Source organism: Mangifera indica, chromosome 9 (assembly GCF_011075055.1).
Source record: "Mangifera indica cultivar Alphonso chromosome 9, CATAS_Mindica_2.1, whole genome shotgun sequence".
NCBI classification, from domain to species: domain Eukaryota; kingdom Viridiplantae; phylum Streptophyta; class Magnoliopsida; order Sapindales; family Anacardiaceae; genus Mangifera; species Mangifera indica.
In genome coordinates this window covers 9,986,492-10,007,215 of record NC_058145.1, presented here as the reverse complement: position 1 = coordinate 10,007,215, position 20,724 = coordinate 9,986,492, and positions in this window count along the sequence as shown.

Here is a 20,724-nt window from a genome sequence, read left to right as displayed (position 1 = left end):
TTGACAACAATTTAGCTGCATTATCATACTTGACTTTTTTAATAGATTTGTTAAATTGGACTTTAACCATTTTGACAAAATGTTGAAATAACATTGGTGCTTCTCATTTATTTTTCATCCAGTAAACCCACATCCCTCATGAGCAATCATCAACTATTATAAAAAAATATAACTCGGCATTGTGTGTTTTTATGTTGTAAGGTCCCTAAGTGTGTAAGTGCACAAAATCAAAAATATTTTTGGATCTCTTATTACTTAAAGAAAAAACACATCTAATTTGTTTTGTCTTGTAACACAAATCACAAGGTATCATTTTTAGATTAGATACATCAATATTATAGAGTTTTTTTAATTTTTTGAAATGGAATATGACTAAGCCTCATATGAAGGATTTCAACATCTAAATTTAGTCTTGTTGAATTTATATAGGTTCAGGCTCCTTATTGAGATAGTAAGTCCTTCTAGTAATTTACTCTAATACCCTCAAGTAAGTTTTAGGGGTATTTATGTCTTTTGACCATACTTTGATACATTTCCAATCTTAAATATATATATGTTCAAATGTATGTGTGTGTGTGTGTGTGTATATATATATATATATATATATATATATATACACACACACACACACATACACTTGAACATATATGTATGTATGTACATGTATATATACATATATTTTTTCTTCCCTTCCAGAAACTTAGTGAAAAAGGCAATCTTCTTCATGCTTTTTCTTTGTTTTTGAAGGAAAGTGGATGATTTGAAGAGGTTTTGGAAGAAAAATTAAGAAAAGAAAATGAGAGGAAGCACTTTGGAGGTCTTGATAATAAAAAAATCTCGTTCTTTTTCCTTTATCTATATTTATATATTTGAGTATATTATATGAATATGTTAGTGTGTTTTGGTAGTGATTTAAAGTGATTCTTGGTGAGAAAATAAGTAAGGCAAAGAGGAAGGAGCAGGTTTGGCAAGTGTTGGCTTTAAGCAAGGTAAGTGGAATCGTTTTTGGTTTCCCCTAAGTTGCTAAATAAACTCTATGTTTCATGTTTTATGCATTTGGTTCCTTTACTCTATGTTACAAATAATGATATTGTGTTATATGGATGCATTGGTCATGGTTGTAAACAAAAGAGAAAGGTGTGTGCGTGTGTGTGTGTGTGTGTATATATATATATATATATATATATATATATATATATATATATATATATATATATATATATATATATATATGTATGTATGTATGTATGTATGTATACGTATTTATATATTATAAGGTCATGACAAGGAACATAGGGTTATATATATGGATATGAATAGACATATATACCTAATTGAGTTAAGTTAAATGACGTGGTTAAGGAGTTATGAAGTTGAGAAATGTTGTTTTGTCATTTGGGGTATCTATGTGTGTGATTTTATTCATGGTAGAGAGTTGAAAAATATTTATAGTTTTATCACTGACTTCATCCCACATTTTGACTACTTTATCTAATGAATCGTGAGTGCTACTATAACTCGTTGGAAAGCTCTTTGAATCATCTTTTCAATGATATATAGTTTGTATGATTGGGAGACCGTTTAGATCATTAAATTGTTTGAACAAAAAGATTGTCCTACTACTTAAAAAGTAATTACAGTTTCTGAAAAGAAAGAAAGAAAGGGAAAAGAGAAAGAAAAGAAAGAAAAGAGAGGAAAGAAAAAGAAAAAAAAGAAAAAAAAGAAAGAAAGGAAATTTAAGGCTTAGGATTTAGGGATCGTCCTAAGAGTATGGTCCGGTGGGTTATGGATACTTAATAGTATCCCATGTGCCTAAAGAGAAAGAAAAAGCTTAGGCATGAGTTTCAATTTTAAATGAAAACAAGATTAGTAAGAGATAATGCATATATGCTACGAGCTATAAGGGGGCACTTTATGCTACACCGCCTACCATAGGGCACATCTGTAGTAGGATATAAACCTGTAATAAGGTCTACTCTAGTAAAACACAATTCAGATTCCGAGATAGTGTAGTGAGAAAAAGAAAGAAAGCTTGAGACTAGAAAAGTGTCAAATCTCAATAATCAACTTCCAAAAAGTATCAAATGGATACCAAATGGGACAAAGTGTGACCCAAATAGTAAAAAATAAGCCAAATTATTCTCTCGATTCCTTGAGGAAGTTATTATATGAGATTGAGTCTCATTAATGATTAAGAACAAGAAGGGAGACAGTTTACTTATTTATTTCCCTTTACTAAGTGTTATTATCCCTCATTCCTTTCCTTTAATGATTATAGGTACAGGTGATAGGGATAGTTGTAAGGCAAGATCGGGTCAATGAGGATAGATCCTGGCTAGAGTAGTCTATCTATGTTTTATGTTACATGTGTATAGGCGTATGATATTGTTGACCTCTAGCCTTCTTCAAATATAGCTTTCAAATAGTTGTACAGTTGTATCTAAGGGTATGTATATGATTACTATGAATTCAAATGTTTTCTGATGAGTTTTTATATGTGATATATACATCTTTTATTCGCTTTTAGATTTTCAGTTTTCATAGAACAATTTCTGAACTCTTTTAGTGACGAGTTTATTTTAAATTTTTTTTCTTACGCTCCTAAATATTAATTAATAACATTTTTCCTCTGAAGAGCAGTACTTCTAGAGAGGAATGTTACATTTACCCACTCCAATCATCTTCTTAAAGGTTAGGTCTTGCAAAACATATCCATTAGTTCCAAAAATAATTTTGCAATTCAAGTCCCTTGTGAGCTTAATAATTCAGACCAAATTGCAATTAAAATTAGAGATTAATAAAGCATCCTTAAGACAAATATTATGATTTATTTTTGTTATTCCAATGACTTCTACGTTAGCTTGTTCACTATTAGGAAGTGTAACATGCAATTTTTTTACTAGTTTTGTTATGGTTTTGAGTAACAAAGCATTGGATATGATGTGATCCAAAGCTCCACTATCTAATATCCAATGTTGGTATTTAAAAGAGAATTTAGATACATTACGTACAAAATTCACTACTACGACCTCTTGTTTCCTTCTCCAAAAAGTTCCATCAACCAGCCAAATTGTATTTGAGTGAGATTTTTTGGGTTCAATTGCATTGGTTGTTGTAACCCCCCTCCCCCAAAAAAAAAATTATGATAAAAAACTACTATGTTAGTTGTAGTCTTGCCTTCTTAATTTTGTTTTGCCAACTAGGTGGATATTCAATGAGTTTAAAGCAATTTTCTTGGGTGTAACCGAGTCATTTACAATTCTCACATCTTGGTTTTCTATTATGCTCCTTTCCTTTGTAATTATCGGTGTGAACCTTAAAAGTTGTTGGCTCATTTGATGGTCTTCCCATCATAATTTCCTCAGAGGCCAAGAATGAATATGCATTGGAGAGAGAGGGAAGGGGATCTTAGCACAAAAAAATTGGACTGAACGACATTGTATGTGCCATTCAACCCCATAAGGAATTGGTGTAACCTCTCATCCTCTTTATCTTTAGCAGCAACACCTACTTAAGGGGGTTTAGTTGGGAGTAAAGAAAAAATACTCTGGTAATCTATTTTTTTTATTACTTATATTACTTTATTTTGTTTATAAGTAATAAAATATTACAGTAATTTTCTATTATTAATGGTGATATAATAAGTAATATAACTAATATCTTATTACCGCCTCTACATTAGGTTTTAAAAAATTATCAAGGTAATCTTCATTTTATTATAATTATATCATTATTTATTAATTTTTAAGACAAAAATACCATTATTTTCAGTTAATATAACAAGTAATATAAAAAATATTTTAAAATAATTATACTTAAGCACATTTAAATAAAATAATATATTAATATTTTTTTATTACCTTTAACCAAATACAATAATTATTTATACTTATCAATTTTTGTTAAATTTTATCAAATATAGAAATAATTTATACACAGTAATATATTTTCAAGGTATTATTTCAATTTTGATAAAAAAATATTACTCAAACCAAACGCACTCTTTGTGAAATACAAGTATTTTATATTTTGTGTTATAAAAAAGGGTAAATGAGAGATATTAGTTAATTTGTGGGTAAAAGAAGTTAAGTGTATTTAGTTCAGATGATCTTTTATTATTAAAAATGAAATATTACCTTAAAATTTTAAGGGTATAAATTATTACTATAAATGGCAAAATTGATATGTATAAATAATTATAATATTTGATTGACACTAATAAAAATTACTGAGATATTATTTTATTTAATGTCTTTAAAAAATTAATAGGTATAAATTAGTATTGTATTTGTTTAAATTGACATGTCTAATGTTAAAGTATTTGTTTCATATATTTTCTCAAATATTCTTTATACTAATAATATTTTCAAATTCTTTGTGTGGCTAAATTATGAAATAAATTAATAATTTTTTTTAAGTTTTCATCTTATTGTCTAGATATGTTTTTTTTTAATATTTTTCATGTTGTTTGTTATTTCAATAAAAAATGTTGATTTTTTAATCTTAAAAACTTAATAAATTATGATATAATTGTAACAAATTTAAAAATACATTAGTAATCTTTTAATATATAAGATAAAACTAGTAATCAGATTACTCATTATATTATTTGTTATGTCACCTTAATAATTTGCAATTACTAGAATCCTAGAAAACGAAACAAAATGATGTCAATATAGATTATCCCCTCTCAAACACCCCTAGATTAGTTCATTTGATAAATAAAAATATCCTCAATTGATGTCATCATCCCTTACATGAATATGAGGGTCTATTTAGCATGTTCTAACACTATGGGAAATAAAATATGGAACAATGGGGTTGAAATTCAGAAAATTCTTAAGTTATAAACTTGATTTGGGCTTTAAATCAAGATAAGCCATGATCAAACTTGCAAAGACCTACTGATTCATAGTTTGAGAAATGGTTTTCCATGATTAAAAAAAAAAAAAAAGCCAAAAGACTTATTCCCACTCAAGGTATAGTGAAACTCTAAAGTTTTATCCTCCAACTTTCAAAAACTCAAATATCCACCTATAAAATAATTTTTGTTAAAAATCTGAGTTATGATTAGGGGTAAAACCGTTGTTTAACAAAAAATTTTAAAAACTAAACTTTTATCATATTTCCCCCACTCAAATTGGAAATTCACAATTTCACTCTAAAATTTTCTTTCAAAGTTTGAAAAGTAACAATTTCCTCTTAGGATTTTTTTTCTTTCCTTTGGCGACGATCCGCCATCTCCAACCATTGGCCATCCTCCTTCCCACCTTATCTCTCCCTCCTAGCCTCTCTTGCTCTCCTTCAACCACCAATCGATGAAAATGGTCTAAAAATCAAGACAATTTTCTTCTAAACGTGTCTTCATCCAAACGAAGAGTCACTCATTGAATCTTTGTGTGGTCAATGAATCACATGGATTCATCCAATCTAGACAAATACAATATTGTGGCGTAGGGAGAGATGATCAAACTTTTCTTTATGGATTAGGGTTGAAAGGGTCGTCGTCGGTGGTTAGAGTGGGAGAAAGAAAACCCTAAGTTTGGGAGAGGAAAAATGCTACTTTTCAATGTTTAAAAACTTTAGGTAGGGGTGAAGTTGTTAGTTTTTAAAACTTAAAGGAGAAAATATAATGAATTTTATGTTTTTAAAATATTTTTGTTAAATAACAGTTTTACCCTTAACTTTAATTGAATTTTTTAATGAAATTTTGCTTATGAGTGAGTGTTTGAGTTTTCAAAAAATTGGAGGGAGTCACTTTAAGGTTTCACTATACCTTATGTGGGAACAAGTCTTTTGGCCTAATAAAAAATTGTGACTTAAACTTGAGACCAACACATGGGATGAGTATTGAGATTCGCACTCAATACTTCTCAATAAAAGTAAACAAAAATTACCACCAAACTAAATCCAATAGAGATAATGATAATTCAAATTTACTATTTAATGTTTAAATAGGATGAATTATTTTAAATATTATTTTTAATATATATTTAAATAGTTCATGGTCCAATTATCAATTGACTCTGAAACACTGTACAACCCTTGTATTTTTTAATCTAATTTTTTGAGTAGTTGTTAATTGTTTAAAAAAATAATAAATAGGGAAATTAAAGGAGATGCTCCATTTTACCCCCATTTAAGTAAAAATACCCCATTTTCCATTTCTTAAGCAAAAATGCCTAAATTTTTTTTTAAAATATCAAAACTACCCTTCACCACTTTTATATAAACCCTCACTCTCATACATTTCTCATATTATTCAAATTCTCATCCTCACTTTCATTTTCACTCAATATTTGATACCGTTAGGTTTGTTCGGAAAGAAAAAAATTTGTATTTTTAAATTCGAATAGAAACAAATCAATTCATGAGAAAAAGGTATTTATATGAATCTTAACTCAAAACTTAATTTTATTTGTTAAGTCAAGTTCATATGTTATATAAAGAAGGCATTTGAATATTTGTAATATATTAGGGGGTTAAATGAAATGGTAAAAAAATATGAGGGTATTTTGATATTAAACAAAGTATGAAGGTTTTAAATGAAATGTCAGAAAAATATTGGGGTATTCTGAGACAAGACAATATATAAAAGGTGTTAAATAAAATGTTAGATAAATATAGAAGATTAAATGAAATGTTAGAAAAATATGGGGGCATTTTGATTTAAACAATGTATGAAGGTTTTAAATGAAATGTTGAAAAAATATAGGGACATTTTAATACAAGATAACATATAAGGGTGTTAAATAACATGTTAGATAAATATAGGAGATTAAATAAAATGTTAGAATATGGAGGACATTTTGATATTAACCAATATATGAAGGTTTTAAATAAAATATTAGAAAAATATAGGGGTATTTTGATACAAGACAACATATGAGGGGGCTAAATAAAATTTAGATAAATATAGGGGTTAAAAATTGTTAGAAAAATATGAGGATATTTTAATATTAAACAATGTATGAAAGTTTTAAATGAAATATTATAAATATATAGAGATATTTTGATAAAATATAAAGACATTTTGATACAATACAATATTTGAAAGTGTTAAATAAAATGTTAGATAAATATAGGAGATATTTTAAAACTAGACAAAATATAAGAGTATTAAATAAAATACACAGACAAAGAGAGGCATTTTCATATTATAATAATATCAAATTCGTATATGTTATGAAAATATTGGGTATATTCTGATATTATATAAAATATTAGGGAGTAAAAAAATATTAAAAAAATATAAAGGTCATTTGGATATTAACCAACATATGAAATTAACATTTTTGTTTTAAATAACGTATAGGGGTGTTTAATAAATGTTAGAAAATTAGAGGAGGCATATTGATATTGGTAAATGTTTATTGTAGATTTTTTATGATAAATGTTTGATTTTTTACCAAAATTTTCCATTGATATTGGTAAATGAAATAGCAGTGATTCGACTGAATGATAGACTAGTCATAAGTGCAAACTTGAATAGGTTGAACCTCACATCAATCCTATTAATCTTGAACCAAAACTCATTTCCACCTAAGCCCTAATATAACTATCATAGCAAAAATAAGTGCACCAACACTCCACTGAACCTGGTATCTAGTAATCAAAGAAGATGCCCCAAACATGCTCTCTCAAACAATTGCAGTTGCTCCGGTGTTAATGTAGATTTAATCTTTGATATTGCAGTTCGTTGGACACAACAAGTAATCTTTGCTCGAAAGTATCATGCCTCATCCGGGATTCTTCATTCACTATCATCACATTTTCTTTTATGAGAAATATCTTGTAAAAAAAATTTAAAGTTTATGAGAATTTTATAAAAAAAACAGATATAAAATCAGAGACAAAATAGAACCTAAAATTCAAAAAGTACAAATTGAAATATTCTAGAATGACAAAAATTGAAAAATTAATCTGAAATTCAAAAATTACATGTCAAAATACCCTAGAATTGAAAAAACTCAAAAAAACTGAACTAAAATTTAAAACTACACGTATAAAAATCTTAAAATGACAATATAAAAAAAAAAAAAACCTGAAATTCAAAAACTATACACTCAAATACCTTAAATGACAAAAACCAAAAATCAATCGAAAATTCAAAAATTACATGTAGAAACACCCTAGAATTGAAAAAAATAGAAAAACTGAATTAAAATTTGAAAACTACATATGTAACCCTTAAAATGGACAATATCAAAAAACGGATTTGAAATCAAAAACTACACGTTGAAATACCCTAAAATAACAAAAACCAAAAAATAGACCTTACTTTTGAAAACTAAACATTGAAACACTCTAGAATGATAAAAACAAAAAAAATTGATCTAAAATTCAAAAATTATATATCGAAATACCTTAAAATGAAATAATCAAAAAATTGAACTAAAATTTGAAAACTATATATCCAAAAACCTTAAAATGACAAACATAAAAAAATGGAGCTAAAATTTGAAAACTACACATTGAAATATGTTATAATGACAAAAACTGAAAAATCGATCAAAAATTCAAAAATTACATATCGTAATATCCTAAAATGATAAAATTTCAAAAATGGACTTGAATTTTGAAAATTAAACATTGAAATACTCTAAAGTGGCAAAAACCAAAAAATCGATCTAAAATTCGAAAATTATATGTCAAAATACCTAAAATGAGAAAAATTGGAAAACTGAATTAAAACTTAAAAATTACACATTGAAAAACCTTAACATGATAAATATCAAAAAACAAACTTGAAATTTGAAAACTACATATTAAAATACCTTAAAATGACAAAAATTAAAAAATCGATCAAAAATTTGAAAATTACATGTTGAAATACTCTAAAATAACAAATATTGAAAAACAATTTTAGAAATCACAAAAATAAAATAATAGACCTGAAATCTGAAAGCTACAAGTTGAAGAACCCTAGAACAAGAAAAACGGACTTGAAATTCGAAAACTACACATTAACAAACCCTATGGATGAAAAAATATCAATTTCTCCTCTTATATATTTTCTACTCTCTAACAAGTTTTATAATTTTATTTGCCCCTTTCTCAACTTTTTTATCTCCCACAGATCTTATAGTTTCAAAAAATTAATTTTTGCCCTACCTAACAAATTCTCCCGGGTTCCCGAAGCACCCCCAGGGTTACTATTCATAATTACCCTTCCCCCAGGGTTTCCCTTGTTCTCCCTTGGGTTCTTACTGTTTCAAAAATTGTATTTCCCCCTTCCCACATGGTGTCTTGCCAACCCAGGGGAAATTTTATTCACCACAGGGAATCTCGTGGTCCCCTGGGGTGGATCTTCAGCCAAACCAATCTATCTTTCAACTAAAAATCGTCATTTTAACCTCCAATTTCAACAAAAATTGAATCAACACATCCTATAAGACAATAACCCTAAAAAAAACACATTTTATGCATTGTTAAAATTGAAACCCTAAACACTCAAAATTTTTATCAAATCAGAATAATTTTAACAATAAAATGATTCAAACAAGAGTAGGAATGATATACTAACTTTCTTTATCATTTTTGTCACTAGAAAACATGAAAAATGTTGAAAAATTTTAAAGAAGTTAAACAATTGTTGAACCTGTGGGAGCCTCAAGATTTCCTCTAAATTCTAGCAATGAATTAGGGGTAAAATGGATAGGGAAATAAAAAATTGTTTGTTTATATATAAGGGCATTTTGGTCCTTGCAGTTAAATGGGATATTTTTGTTTAATCTTTAACTTTGGGAAGAATTTTTTTAGGCCTCTATTATTTAGGCTAATTTATTTAATTTCTCTCATAAATAAATATGAAAGAATAACCAATGGATATATATTAGGATGTCGTTTGTGATAAAATCCCATAGTCATTAGGAAGGCTTCGCACACTGTGAATAAAATAGAGAATTAGGACTTAATTTATAATATGGGTAATGGGAACGGATAAAGGAGAGATACTAGTTAATTTATGTGTAAAAGAAATTCATAAGATTAAAAAAAATATGTATCGTCAAAATGTATTTTTTGTGAAATGCTTGATTAAATTATAGTTGTTTTTAATTAAAGCAAATTTTACTCAATATTTTTAGCAAAGATATACAGATTGGTAAATATTTTTAATATTGAAATATAAACTTCGGACATGAACATGAGTTAAGTTCTTATACGCAAATAATATATTTTAGTATAGCTATTATTATATTTAGAGATTCATAAGGTGGATAGAATGGTAAAATAATTTTTTATATTTGCAAAATATGGTTAGATTGTGAATGTATTCGGAAACCCTTGAATATTGCAAAATTCACACTTAATCCTTAGGACACTATTGTTATTATTATTTTTTTTTTTTTTTTTTTTTTTTTTTTTTTCTTGTTGGTGATACCAAGTCCGCCCACAAGCTCAATCCTAAAGTCTCAACATGACCCACAAGTTTAGCACAACCGACAAAAATATAGGTCGTGGTTGCAAGTCATGCCTCTTCAGAGGGGGTTAGACAAGGCAATGAGTTTGCTCAATCCCTTATACACATCTATATACAATATTTTATTAATAGTATTATGTATAGTATTTATGAGCAAGAATGATAAATACTATTTAAATGATATTTCGAAATGATGATGTATTATAGATAATAATATATATATTTATAAGGTTAAAACCATCCTATGCAATTCTCACCCACAGCCACAAACCAAATATTAAGTTATGGCACTACGAATACCTATGACAATTTTAGTTGTTTCATCTAGGCAATGAATTTCTTGACAAATTTATCTAATTTCCAATTCCATTGACAACATGTCTCGAATCTTATAGGTTTATGGTTGAGACAGGTTATGTTACACTAGGCAAATATTTGGTCCAGGTCTGATGACATTATAATTATCCAAGCAAGTAATGTGGAACAATGTCATGCCCAATCCATTGATTCATTTCTAATTATTTAATATATTCTCCAAATACAGTAACATTGGACAATTTGTAACTGTTATAAATTTTGTTTTGGAAATAAATAAGAAAAAACTCCTTCCCTTTTGCGTATATTGAAACAGAGAATTTGTTCATAAATTACTTTCTTTGGTAGCTTGTGTGTATAGGATTTATTTCTATATTTGGTCTTCAAATGATACAGCCACGCTTCTCTATATTCGATTCTCTATTTCCAGCCAAATATTTCTTCTACTTCATTGCCTCTTTGTACCAGTAATGGAAAAGGAGGCTGTACATGGCATATATACAAAGTTTGTATCACTGATACACGAAAATTATGCATTTGCAGTTTCCAGCCATGGCCTAAATTTGTCAGGGAATTTAATTTCCACATTTCATTCTTTCTCTTTCAGTCTATAAATATCTCATAGAACACACACTGCGACATATAGCTAGGTTCATAAAACATCAAGAGAAATCAATGTCGTGAGGCCTGTCATGGAGAGGTGGAGAGAGCAGTGCAGCCAAGGATGATTTGCCGACACAATCAGATGCATCTAAGAAATTTATTCTTTTAGTGCCTCGGCAAATTGTTCTTGGCTAGATTGAACTCTCTTCTTCTCATGCAAGGCCTTCATGACAGGCTGATATTGCAAGGTTTCGCCGATGGTTGATATTGCATGTACACTCTATTATCAACCGAAATATTCCAATTGAAGGGCCTTGCATGGACAGGCGGAGAGTTGAGTACAGCCAAGGATATGACTTGCCGCCATTGCAATTGCCTTCTGGCGCCCTGCCGCCAAGTTTTACCTGGCTATATTGAGCTTTCTTCTTCTAACGTAAGACCTTTAATTATCGGTTTCCATCAATTAATTTGCGCAGCCATTGGTGACTGTTTATGGAATTATTTATATGTTCTTTTACTCTTCCATGCATTCACATGACTATTATAGCAGAAATATTTGAACATATATGTGTCAAAGCAACTGGTTGATAGTGAAAGATTTGATATGACTTGTCCCTAAATTACGGATGTAAAATACAATAACATTGAGGTATGATTATTTCGTTTAAATAATACTATCTACTTTCCAATATATACCCTTTCTAATATATATATATATATATATATATATATATATATATATATATATATATATATATATTGTGATGATGTGGCAATTGATGTTTTTATTCTAGACATGATCATAGGTTATGTCAAACTATTTCGAGCTTAATTCAATATAGCTTGTTGTGCCGACCTGTAATATGGCAAGGCCCAAAACCTTTAGATAGTGTCTTCACAAGCCTTTAGAGGGTCAATCCACCATATTATATATTTATTTTTTAATTTTTTAGTTTTTTACATAAGCCAAACTCTAAGACCTCCAACATGGCCCACAAAACATGTGGGCCTGACACGACTTGTAGAAATGTGGATCATTCTCTTATGGGTTCTACCTATATAAAAGGGGTCTATTTTGATCATTGGTCAACTCGGCCCCTTAGACAATGTGTATGTACAATATTCTATAAATGATATTATGTATAGTATTTATGAGAAAGAATTATGAACATTGTTCGAATGATATTGAAAAAAGAATGATGTAATATACATTTAGTTGTAACATCCCTCTTTTAATATATGGACTCAAAGAGATGTGCTAGACTTAAATTTTTCTTTAATCACAATAGAACTTAAGCATGATATTAACTACTTAACATTGTATGCATGTGAAAGGGCAACCAAATCATTTAAACTAAAAAGCCTCATCATATAAATAAACATAACATAATTAAAAAATCAAAACATCTCATAGTGTTTGAAAAACCCCAATCGCAATACAAGTATATATAAAGGCAAAACCAATAATTCGAACACATCAAAATATAATAAATAAGACAAACGATAGAAATGCCCCTCCACCTCATGCAATATCTTAAGCTTGACCACTTACTTTCCTGCATGCCTCACTGTTCATCTCATCTACTTATAAAACCACAACAATGAACACATGAGTGAAAAACACTCTATAAGTAAGTAAAAACTCAATACCTTACACACAACATCACAAGAATAATGTTCCATCTAAAACTCTTAACATGGTTATTCTCAGTTGTTTTTCCGCACTCATATTGCCTATCCTCCAGTTATGGCATACTTATCCCTTATACACATACATGGTGTCATCCCTAGATGACTAATGTCTAAACTGATCTCGGCATTTCTAATTTCTTGTGAAAGTATATGACATCTCATATGTCTACTATTTAAATGCACCTCACACATTGTTGGCCAGACTTCGGGCTAAGTAATCTTGATACCTTCCCTTACCACCTACGAATAATTATGAAATTGCTAACTAATTACCATTCTCAAATGGCCCCTACTACATATGCATACAAGATGCATCTCATTGATCACGTGATTAACTAACTAGTGTAACTCTCTCTTACCATGCACCTTTAAACTAAAATGAGTTGCTAATGCACCTTGGCACCGAGTGTATGATGCATATCATAGTTAGCTAACTTTTTAACCCTTATTTATTTCACATATAACATCATATTTGCACACAGTTGATGGTTATCTTGATGCATATCATCATTCTTGTCATTCTTGAATTCAACCTAAATCTATTTTGGTCAAAGTTTATGTTGTTTTCTACATAGTTGAGAATGTTTGATTAGCTAACTATCTATATTTACCTCCAAAAGGCCTCTTAAACCTTATCCCCATTACAAAACACAATACAAGAATAAAATTGCCATTTCTTAATTCCTTGTACAAACATGGTAGAATCTTCCTTCTTGTGCCTAAATCTTGTTAATATACGAGCGTACACCTTAAATGTCATAAGTGTACATCAACAATTCTGACTAGTGGCTTCTCTAGCATTAACTAATATCTGTTAACCACTAAAGCTTAGTCACGAGTGTGTACTCCTTTACCTCTCACCCGTGCACTCGTCTAAGACAATGTACAAACATACACTACATAATGTTCAACCATATGTGCCCTTAAAACTAATTGCTCCTAGGTGTACATCGAGTCATGGCTACCATTCTTTTTCCTAGGGGATGTATGGGTATACATCATAGAATGTACATATGTACATTATCATCTAGAAAATTTAAATTCTATTAGTTGCTATGGTTTTTATCCATTCAACAACAATCTCTAGGTACCTAATTATACTACACAAGCACGTATCACTCCTAAACATGTTGCTAGCATAACATATCCAAATATTCACAAGTTCCACATGGATTCACCTCATTTACAATCAACACATAATTCTCACTATGTACTTCAATAAATCACTAAACCAACGTGCTCATATTCATTCATGATTTCCAGAACATAAAATGGATTCATTACAACATTAACACAAGCTAAAAACAAAATGAACTTGACATAGGTCACCATACTTACTTAACCTGCAAAATATTGTTATTCTTCACGTGGCAAGGCTTCCAACAACTCCAAAACCTCCTTTTGTGGTTCTCACCTACTTATGAATATTTAACATATAAGTAAATAGTTGCTGAAAATTCAGATTTAGTTGTAAATTATATTTAACATCTATTATAAATTAGTCGCATAATAGTTACAACATCATTGTCAAAGAAAAGATACAACAACTAATTTTAAATAGTTATTGAAAACTGTTTTTAACAACTAGTATCTTAATTACCAATTATAATTAAAATAGTAATTCAATATTATTAGCAACTAAAAAAATTAGATGCAAATAAATGATGTTAGCAACTAAAAAAATTAGAAGTAAATGGACATTGTCAACAACTAAAAAAATTAAATACAAATAAATGTTGTTAGTAATTAAAAAAATTATTTGTAGATGAATGTCATTAACAACTTAAAAAAATTAAATGTAAATGAATATCATTAGCATCTAAATCAATTTAGATGTAAAATATAATTTTTTTTACAAGAAAATGATTAGTTATAAAGTATATTCATTAATGTTGACATTTCGTAACTACTTATATAGTTACCAAAATGAAATTTTTTGCAACTAAAATATTAGACATCAATTGTTTTGTTCTGATATAATTTTATTTTTATAAATTTCCTAATTTTATATATATTACAAAAAAAAAGATACAATATCAAAATTATTTGAATAATATCATAATACATATCTCTTTTGTTATCTATAAGAAACACATTCATTTGTACATAGGAAAATATATTTTTTCATTGCTAAACAACCATATCAACATATATTATTTACTATAAAACCAACATTTTCATATGTGCATAATCAAAAAGTCAAAAAGTTTTTCCACATATTCCTCACCAGAATACCTATTCCATTTGTCAATCTAGATGCATTAACTCCAGTGGGTACTCATTCTTCAATGATCAAGTCAACATACAACTTACCATATGAACGATTTTGCATTAGATGATAAGAAATTATTGACACCACAATCTTTTCTATGTGGTTGCTAAGAGCAATTGTATCCACCATATTGATCAAGTCAAAATCATCCCAATTAAGGTCATTTGTTGAAATCACTTCCATGATTTGGTTTTTGTTTTCTTTAGCTTGAATCTTTTTTATATCCTCCTCTAAATAAGTCTTCCAATAGACAAGATGGGTCTCATCTTTTGGAAGTCTGATGTCAATGTTATATGGAAACATGATAATTAGCCTTTTATCCACCTCTGTACAGTCAATAGAAAATGTTATCTACATATCTCTAATGATTAGCCAAAAAAAATTGCTCAAACAAACCATGAAGCGAGCCTCATTTTTTATGTGTTGCCTTTGTTAGAGTTGAGATGAGATTGTTGAGAGATAAAAATGGATTACCCATTGATTACCCACCATCCATTAAACATGTAAAAGAAGCCAAATGTGAGATTTGATATTTGGTGCCTTATAAGGTGAGCAAACATAAAAGTCAAGTTAGACGCTTATATAGTAGCTAGACTAAGATCAATATAGTGTGGAAGTATGACATATGTAGGCCTTTTATTTGAAAAGGTCACTCCACTAGATAATGTATTTTATATTGCATTTACTTAGCGACCATGAAGGGAGGTGGAAAAATGGATACTTGTTTCTTTACTGTGTGGATCTTTGGGGTCCAATATTACACAAAATTAATGCCCTTTGTGACTTTTGACTATGCATGTCATGAACTGATAAACTAATGTTTAACTACTTTGATGTGTTACCTATGGTTATGGATGATTTAACCTTATAAAACATCATTGGGAAAATGGTTAGTTATGAGCGGGTAAAATGATGATCATCTTATACATCTTAGCTCTATATTTATTGTCGAACATTTAAGTTGGATTGAATGGTATGTAATATCAGTGTGGACATATTGTTAAACCTAGGAATTTAGTTTTGCTCCTTGAGAGGGATTAGAGGATACTTGAATTGATGTGATTAGATTGATCTATGGCATTCCGAAAATTTTTTATTTTATCTTTGAGAGTTGATGTCTCTATGTATGCCTAGTTGAGGATTCTAGTATAGAGTTCTCATATACAGATATTCATGGTGGTTATATAGGCCATTAGAATGTATAAATTATCTTAGGAACATATATGAAGAAAAGGTTTTTTTATGATATCAAGCACAATGTGTAAGTGGGAGATGTTGGTTATTTGGCACCCATAAATGCACTCACTTGGTATTGGTAACTACTAGATAACTGCTCATTAATGGGGAGTAGTTTTCCAATAGTTAATTTGTCATTCCTAAAAATAAGTCTCTACTAAGTGAGAGTGAATGATGTTGAATTCTGACAATATAGTGCAAGCGTGTGCGCGCGCGTGCACACACACACACACACACACACACACACACACACACACACACACACACACACACACACACACACACACATATATATATATATAATATATATATATATATATATATATATATATATATATATATATATATAAAATTCTTTTCGTTAGGAAATTGAGAAAAAGTTGTGTCATCAATGGTTTAAAAGATTACATCCTAGATTTCACCATGAGATTATCAAAATTTTCAAACAAGACATTATGAAACATTTTATCAATCATGTAACACCAAATGTGAGGTATTTATGATGTTACACTTTGCAATCATTATGAATATGTTCCAACAATCTAAAGATAACAGCCCCTATAGCCTAGCAATCCTATTATCGAGGGAAATTGTTTCAATATTTTATTTTTTTTCTAAGCAAATTATTTCAATATTTGGGAATGTCATGTGCGGCATAACCATGATTTGATCTAAGTGATCATTAAAGGTATTAACTTGACTCGTAATATAATTAGATAAATAACATATTACTTGATGACGTTTTACAGTATCATAGGATCACGTTTGATGTAAACATAGTTAGATCTAAGGAAGGAAACAAGAGCAATAATGCTACCAATAAAATAAAACTATAATGGCTAACTTGGGTAACATAACATTTTCAATTATGAATTCTTTGCCAAACTCGTCCGATAATGTCACTAGTACCTTCTAATTATGATTCTAAGTAGTTGGCAATATTATTGGGTAAATAACATAGCAACTCTTCTTACCATGTGATCCAGATATAGTGAACCTAGGTAACATAACAAGTTTCCCCTGGGGAAAATATGTTTAGACTTGTTGGGTAATGTTATTGGTACCATTAGATCATGACTAAAGGTCCAAGGGTCAAAACTAGGCCAGTAAAAATGTTACCAAGTTAATAATATAGCAACTCTCGTTGCATGATCCAAAGATAGCTAACCTTGGTGAGGTACCATTTCCATTTCCCCTTTCGGAAACTATTTTTGCATTTGTTGAGTCTTCTTACTTGTCCTATTAGACTATGGTAAAAGGGAATATGGTTGTGTCTTTATCATTATCAAAGTGTAGAAACTGGGTTTGTAACGTTACCAGAAAGATAACATGGCAACTCCCCTTGCATGATCCAAAGGAAGCTAGTCTAGCCTAGTTAAGATAACTTTTCCCACTTGTGAAACTAATCCTAGTTTGCTATAGTTACTGGTACAACTAGATCATTAAGGGTAAAAATGAAGAAAAATAATGAGCTAGAAATTCTCAACTTTTATCAACAGTATTATAGGAACTATATCCGAGCACTAAAGAATACTGTTACTAAAGCTTATTTGAGAGTTTTATTTATTGTTAAATAAAATGAGTTTGAAGTTATGGTTAAAATTTATTTACAATTTTCACAGATAAATTCAAAATTCTAGATGTAACCAAAAGAATTCAGATATGATATCATGATTTTTACCATTGGTAAAATTCTATATCTAAAAAAAAAAAGAGAGAGAGTGAGAGAATGGAATATACATATTTAAATAATTAAATAATTTCTTTTAAATGACAAAAAATATCAATTAACCTTTTAAGTGTCAACGTCTAGTAAAATGTCATTGAACCCTCTTATTTCGTTAATAAAAAATATTAATTAAACCTTTAAGGATAAGAGATAAAATGTCATTTACCTCTTTCATTTCGCTTATAAATATATTTACCACCTAAATGTAATTTTGCATAATAAAAATTTATTTTCCCTTTTTCTTTAAATCAAAACATGTTTCATATTTCAACAAGCTCAAAAAATCTCCAAATAATAAATACTTTATATTAATTTTTACACCCATTTTCATCCAAAAAAAATCCTTGATAAGGCGTAATTTGGGCCATAAATTATGTCTTCGAACCTACTTTTAGTTTGTTCATGCTTAAATTGGTCAAAATTTTCTATATATACTAAGGCAAATTTGTCCAACCTTATTCTAATGGTTGAAAAGTTGAACAAAATTTTTGGGAATCATTTTTCAATCCCCCTTCAAAAAAATATTATTTTAATTGACTATCATGTGAGTAAATTCATTGCATTATTATTATGCTAAATTAGGCTTGATAATTTGTGATATCGAGTTATGTTCGTATCGTATCAGTTCGATCAAGTAAACCCCCAACCATAACTTGATTAGAATTAGAATAGTGTCAAATTTTTTCAACTATAACTTAATCTAAACTATATTCATATTGACTTGACACACCCTTAATTAACTCAAAATTGTCTACTATTTCTAGTTTTCCAAGTGTTTTTAACATTTTAACTTCTAGACCAAATACCAAAACAATTTCTCTTGTTTACATACGGTATAAAAAATTAAATACCAATATCTTTAAAAACACATCAATAATCCTTATAATATTATCTCATTCTCACTGTTAAAAATAAAATAAATTTTTAAATAAAAATAAAAAATAATTGAAATAATTACAATTATATACAATAATACAATTATATGCAATAAGTAAGGATTTTAACTGTTGTTGATATATACCCTTCACTGTTTCTTTAATTTGCCCTTACCAAATTTTATTATAATAACATTTGTGTAAACATTGGGGTTCGTTTACCCCCACAACCGTAAACTTCTCTTTAAAGTTTACTCTCACAGCGACACATATATGATATAATGGAATACGTTAAACTCTGCTAAATTAAGACTCCTCAAATTGAATAAACTTTTCAAAACATAATGTTTTAAAAGTTTTTTTTTTTGTCTGTTTGTTGGTCAATGTCACATTAATCTTGGCCATCACATCTCGATGGCTTTGTGTGTTGACTTGAGCCTTGAAATAGTGATCAAGTGGAAATCTGAAATCACCAAATATTGTTTTATGATTTCTTTTGTGCCCAATAGAGCATTCTACACACAAAAAATTACAAATTGGTTAATTCTCATAATATATACATGTTTCATATTTTTATTGAAAAAAATACCGAATATTTGAAAATAAATATTACAAACCCTAAATTAGAAAGTATTAATTACTCTCCGAAAAAAAAAAAAAGTTACTCCTTGGGTTGGTTAATAGCAAAAAACCCTACCATCCATATTACACATATTGAATAAAACACACATATTTGAAAAAAATAAAATAACCCACGCCATGTGTGACCTACATAAGCAAAAAGAAAATAACAAGTGGATCAATATTTGGTTGTTAGAAATATTATTTTTATGATTTTAATAATTAATTATTTATACTTTCATTAAAATTAAATAAATTTATAACTTTGACAAGAGAAAAGTGATGATTAAACGTTTATTTCTTGTTGTTAAAAAGTTTTAACAAAGAAAAAAATTGATGGGTCACGCAAACCATTTATATATCAAACCCCCTTTTGCATTATGAAAAATATCCAAAAAAACTCCCACCATGCAAATCATCCATGCTTGGAAAATATCAACCCCCCTCCCCCAGCTTCAACTTCCATTACTACGTATGATTCGTATAGTGATTACAAATCATGTGTGGTGACAGAAATCAACTTAAATCTTCTATTTTCAAACCTAATTTCACCACAAGTCAATTTTAAACCTATTTCAATACAAAATCATTGACAAATTTCATGAAAAACACAAGAGATTCAAGCTATTTTAAACAAAATTAAACAGGTAAACTTGAGTGCTACAAAATCGCTAAATTTCAAAATTATAAGCTGTTGAACATGATAAGAGTGATATACTAACCTTTTTGCTCTTTTTAATTGTTGAAAATTGAGTGAAATCGTTGGAAATGGTTTTGAAAATTGGGAATGTGCAGTTTCAACGGGTGTGGGGGTGAAATTACAAGATTTTAATTGTTAGAAATGAATTTATAGCTCGTTTATAACCTTTTTGCCCATTTAAAGCTTGCTTCCACCAACTCTGGAATGCCTCATTACTTGCAAGAGTAATGAGCACAAGCACCTCTAAATTCATCAACT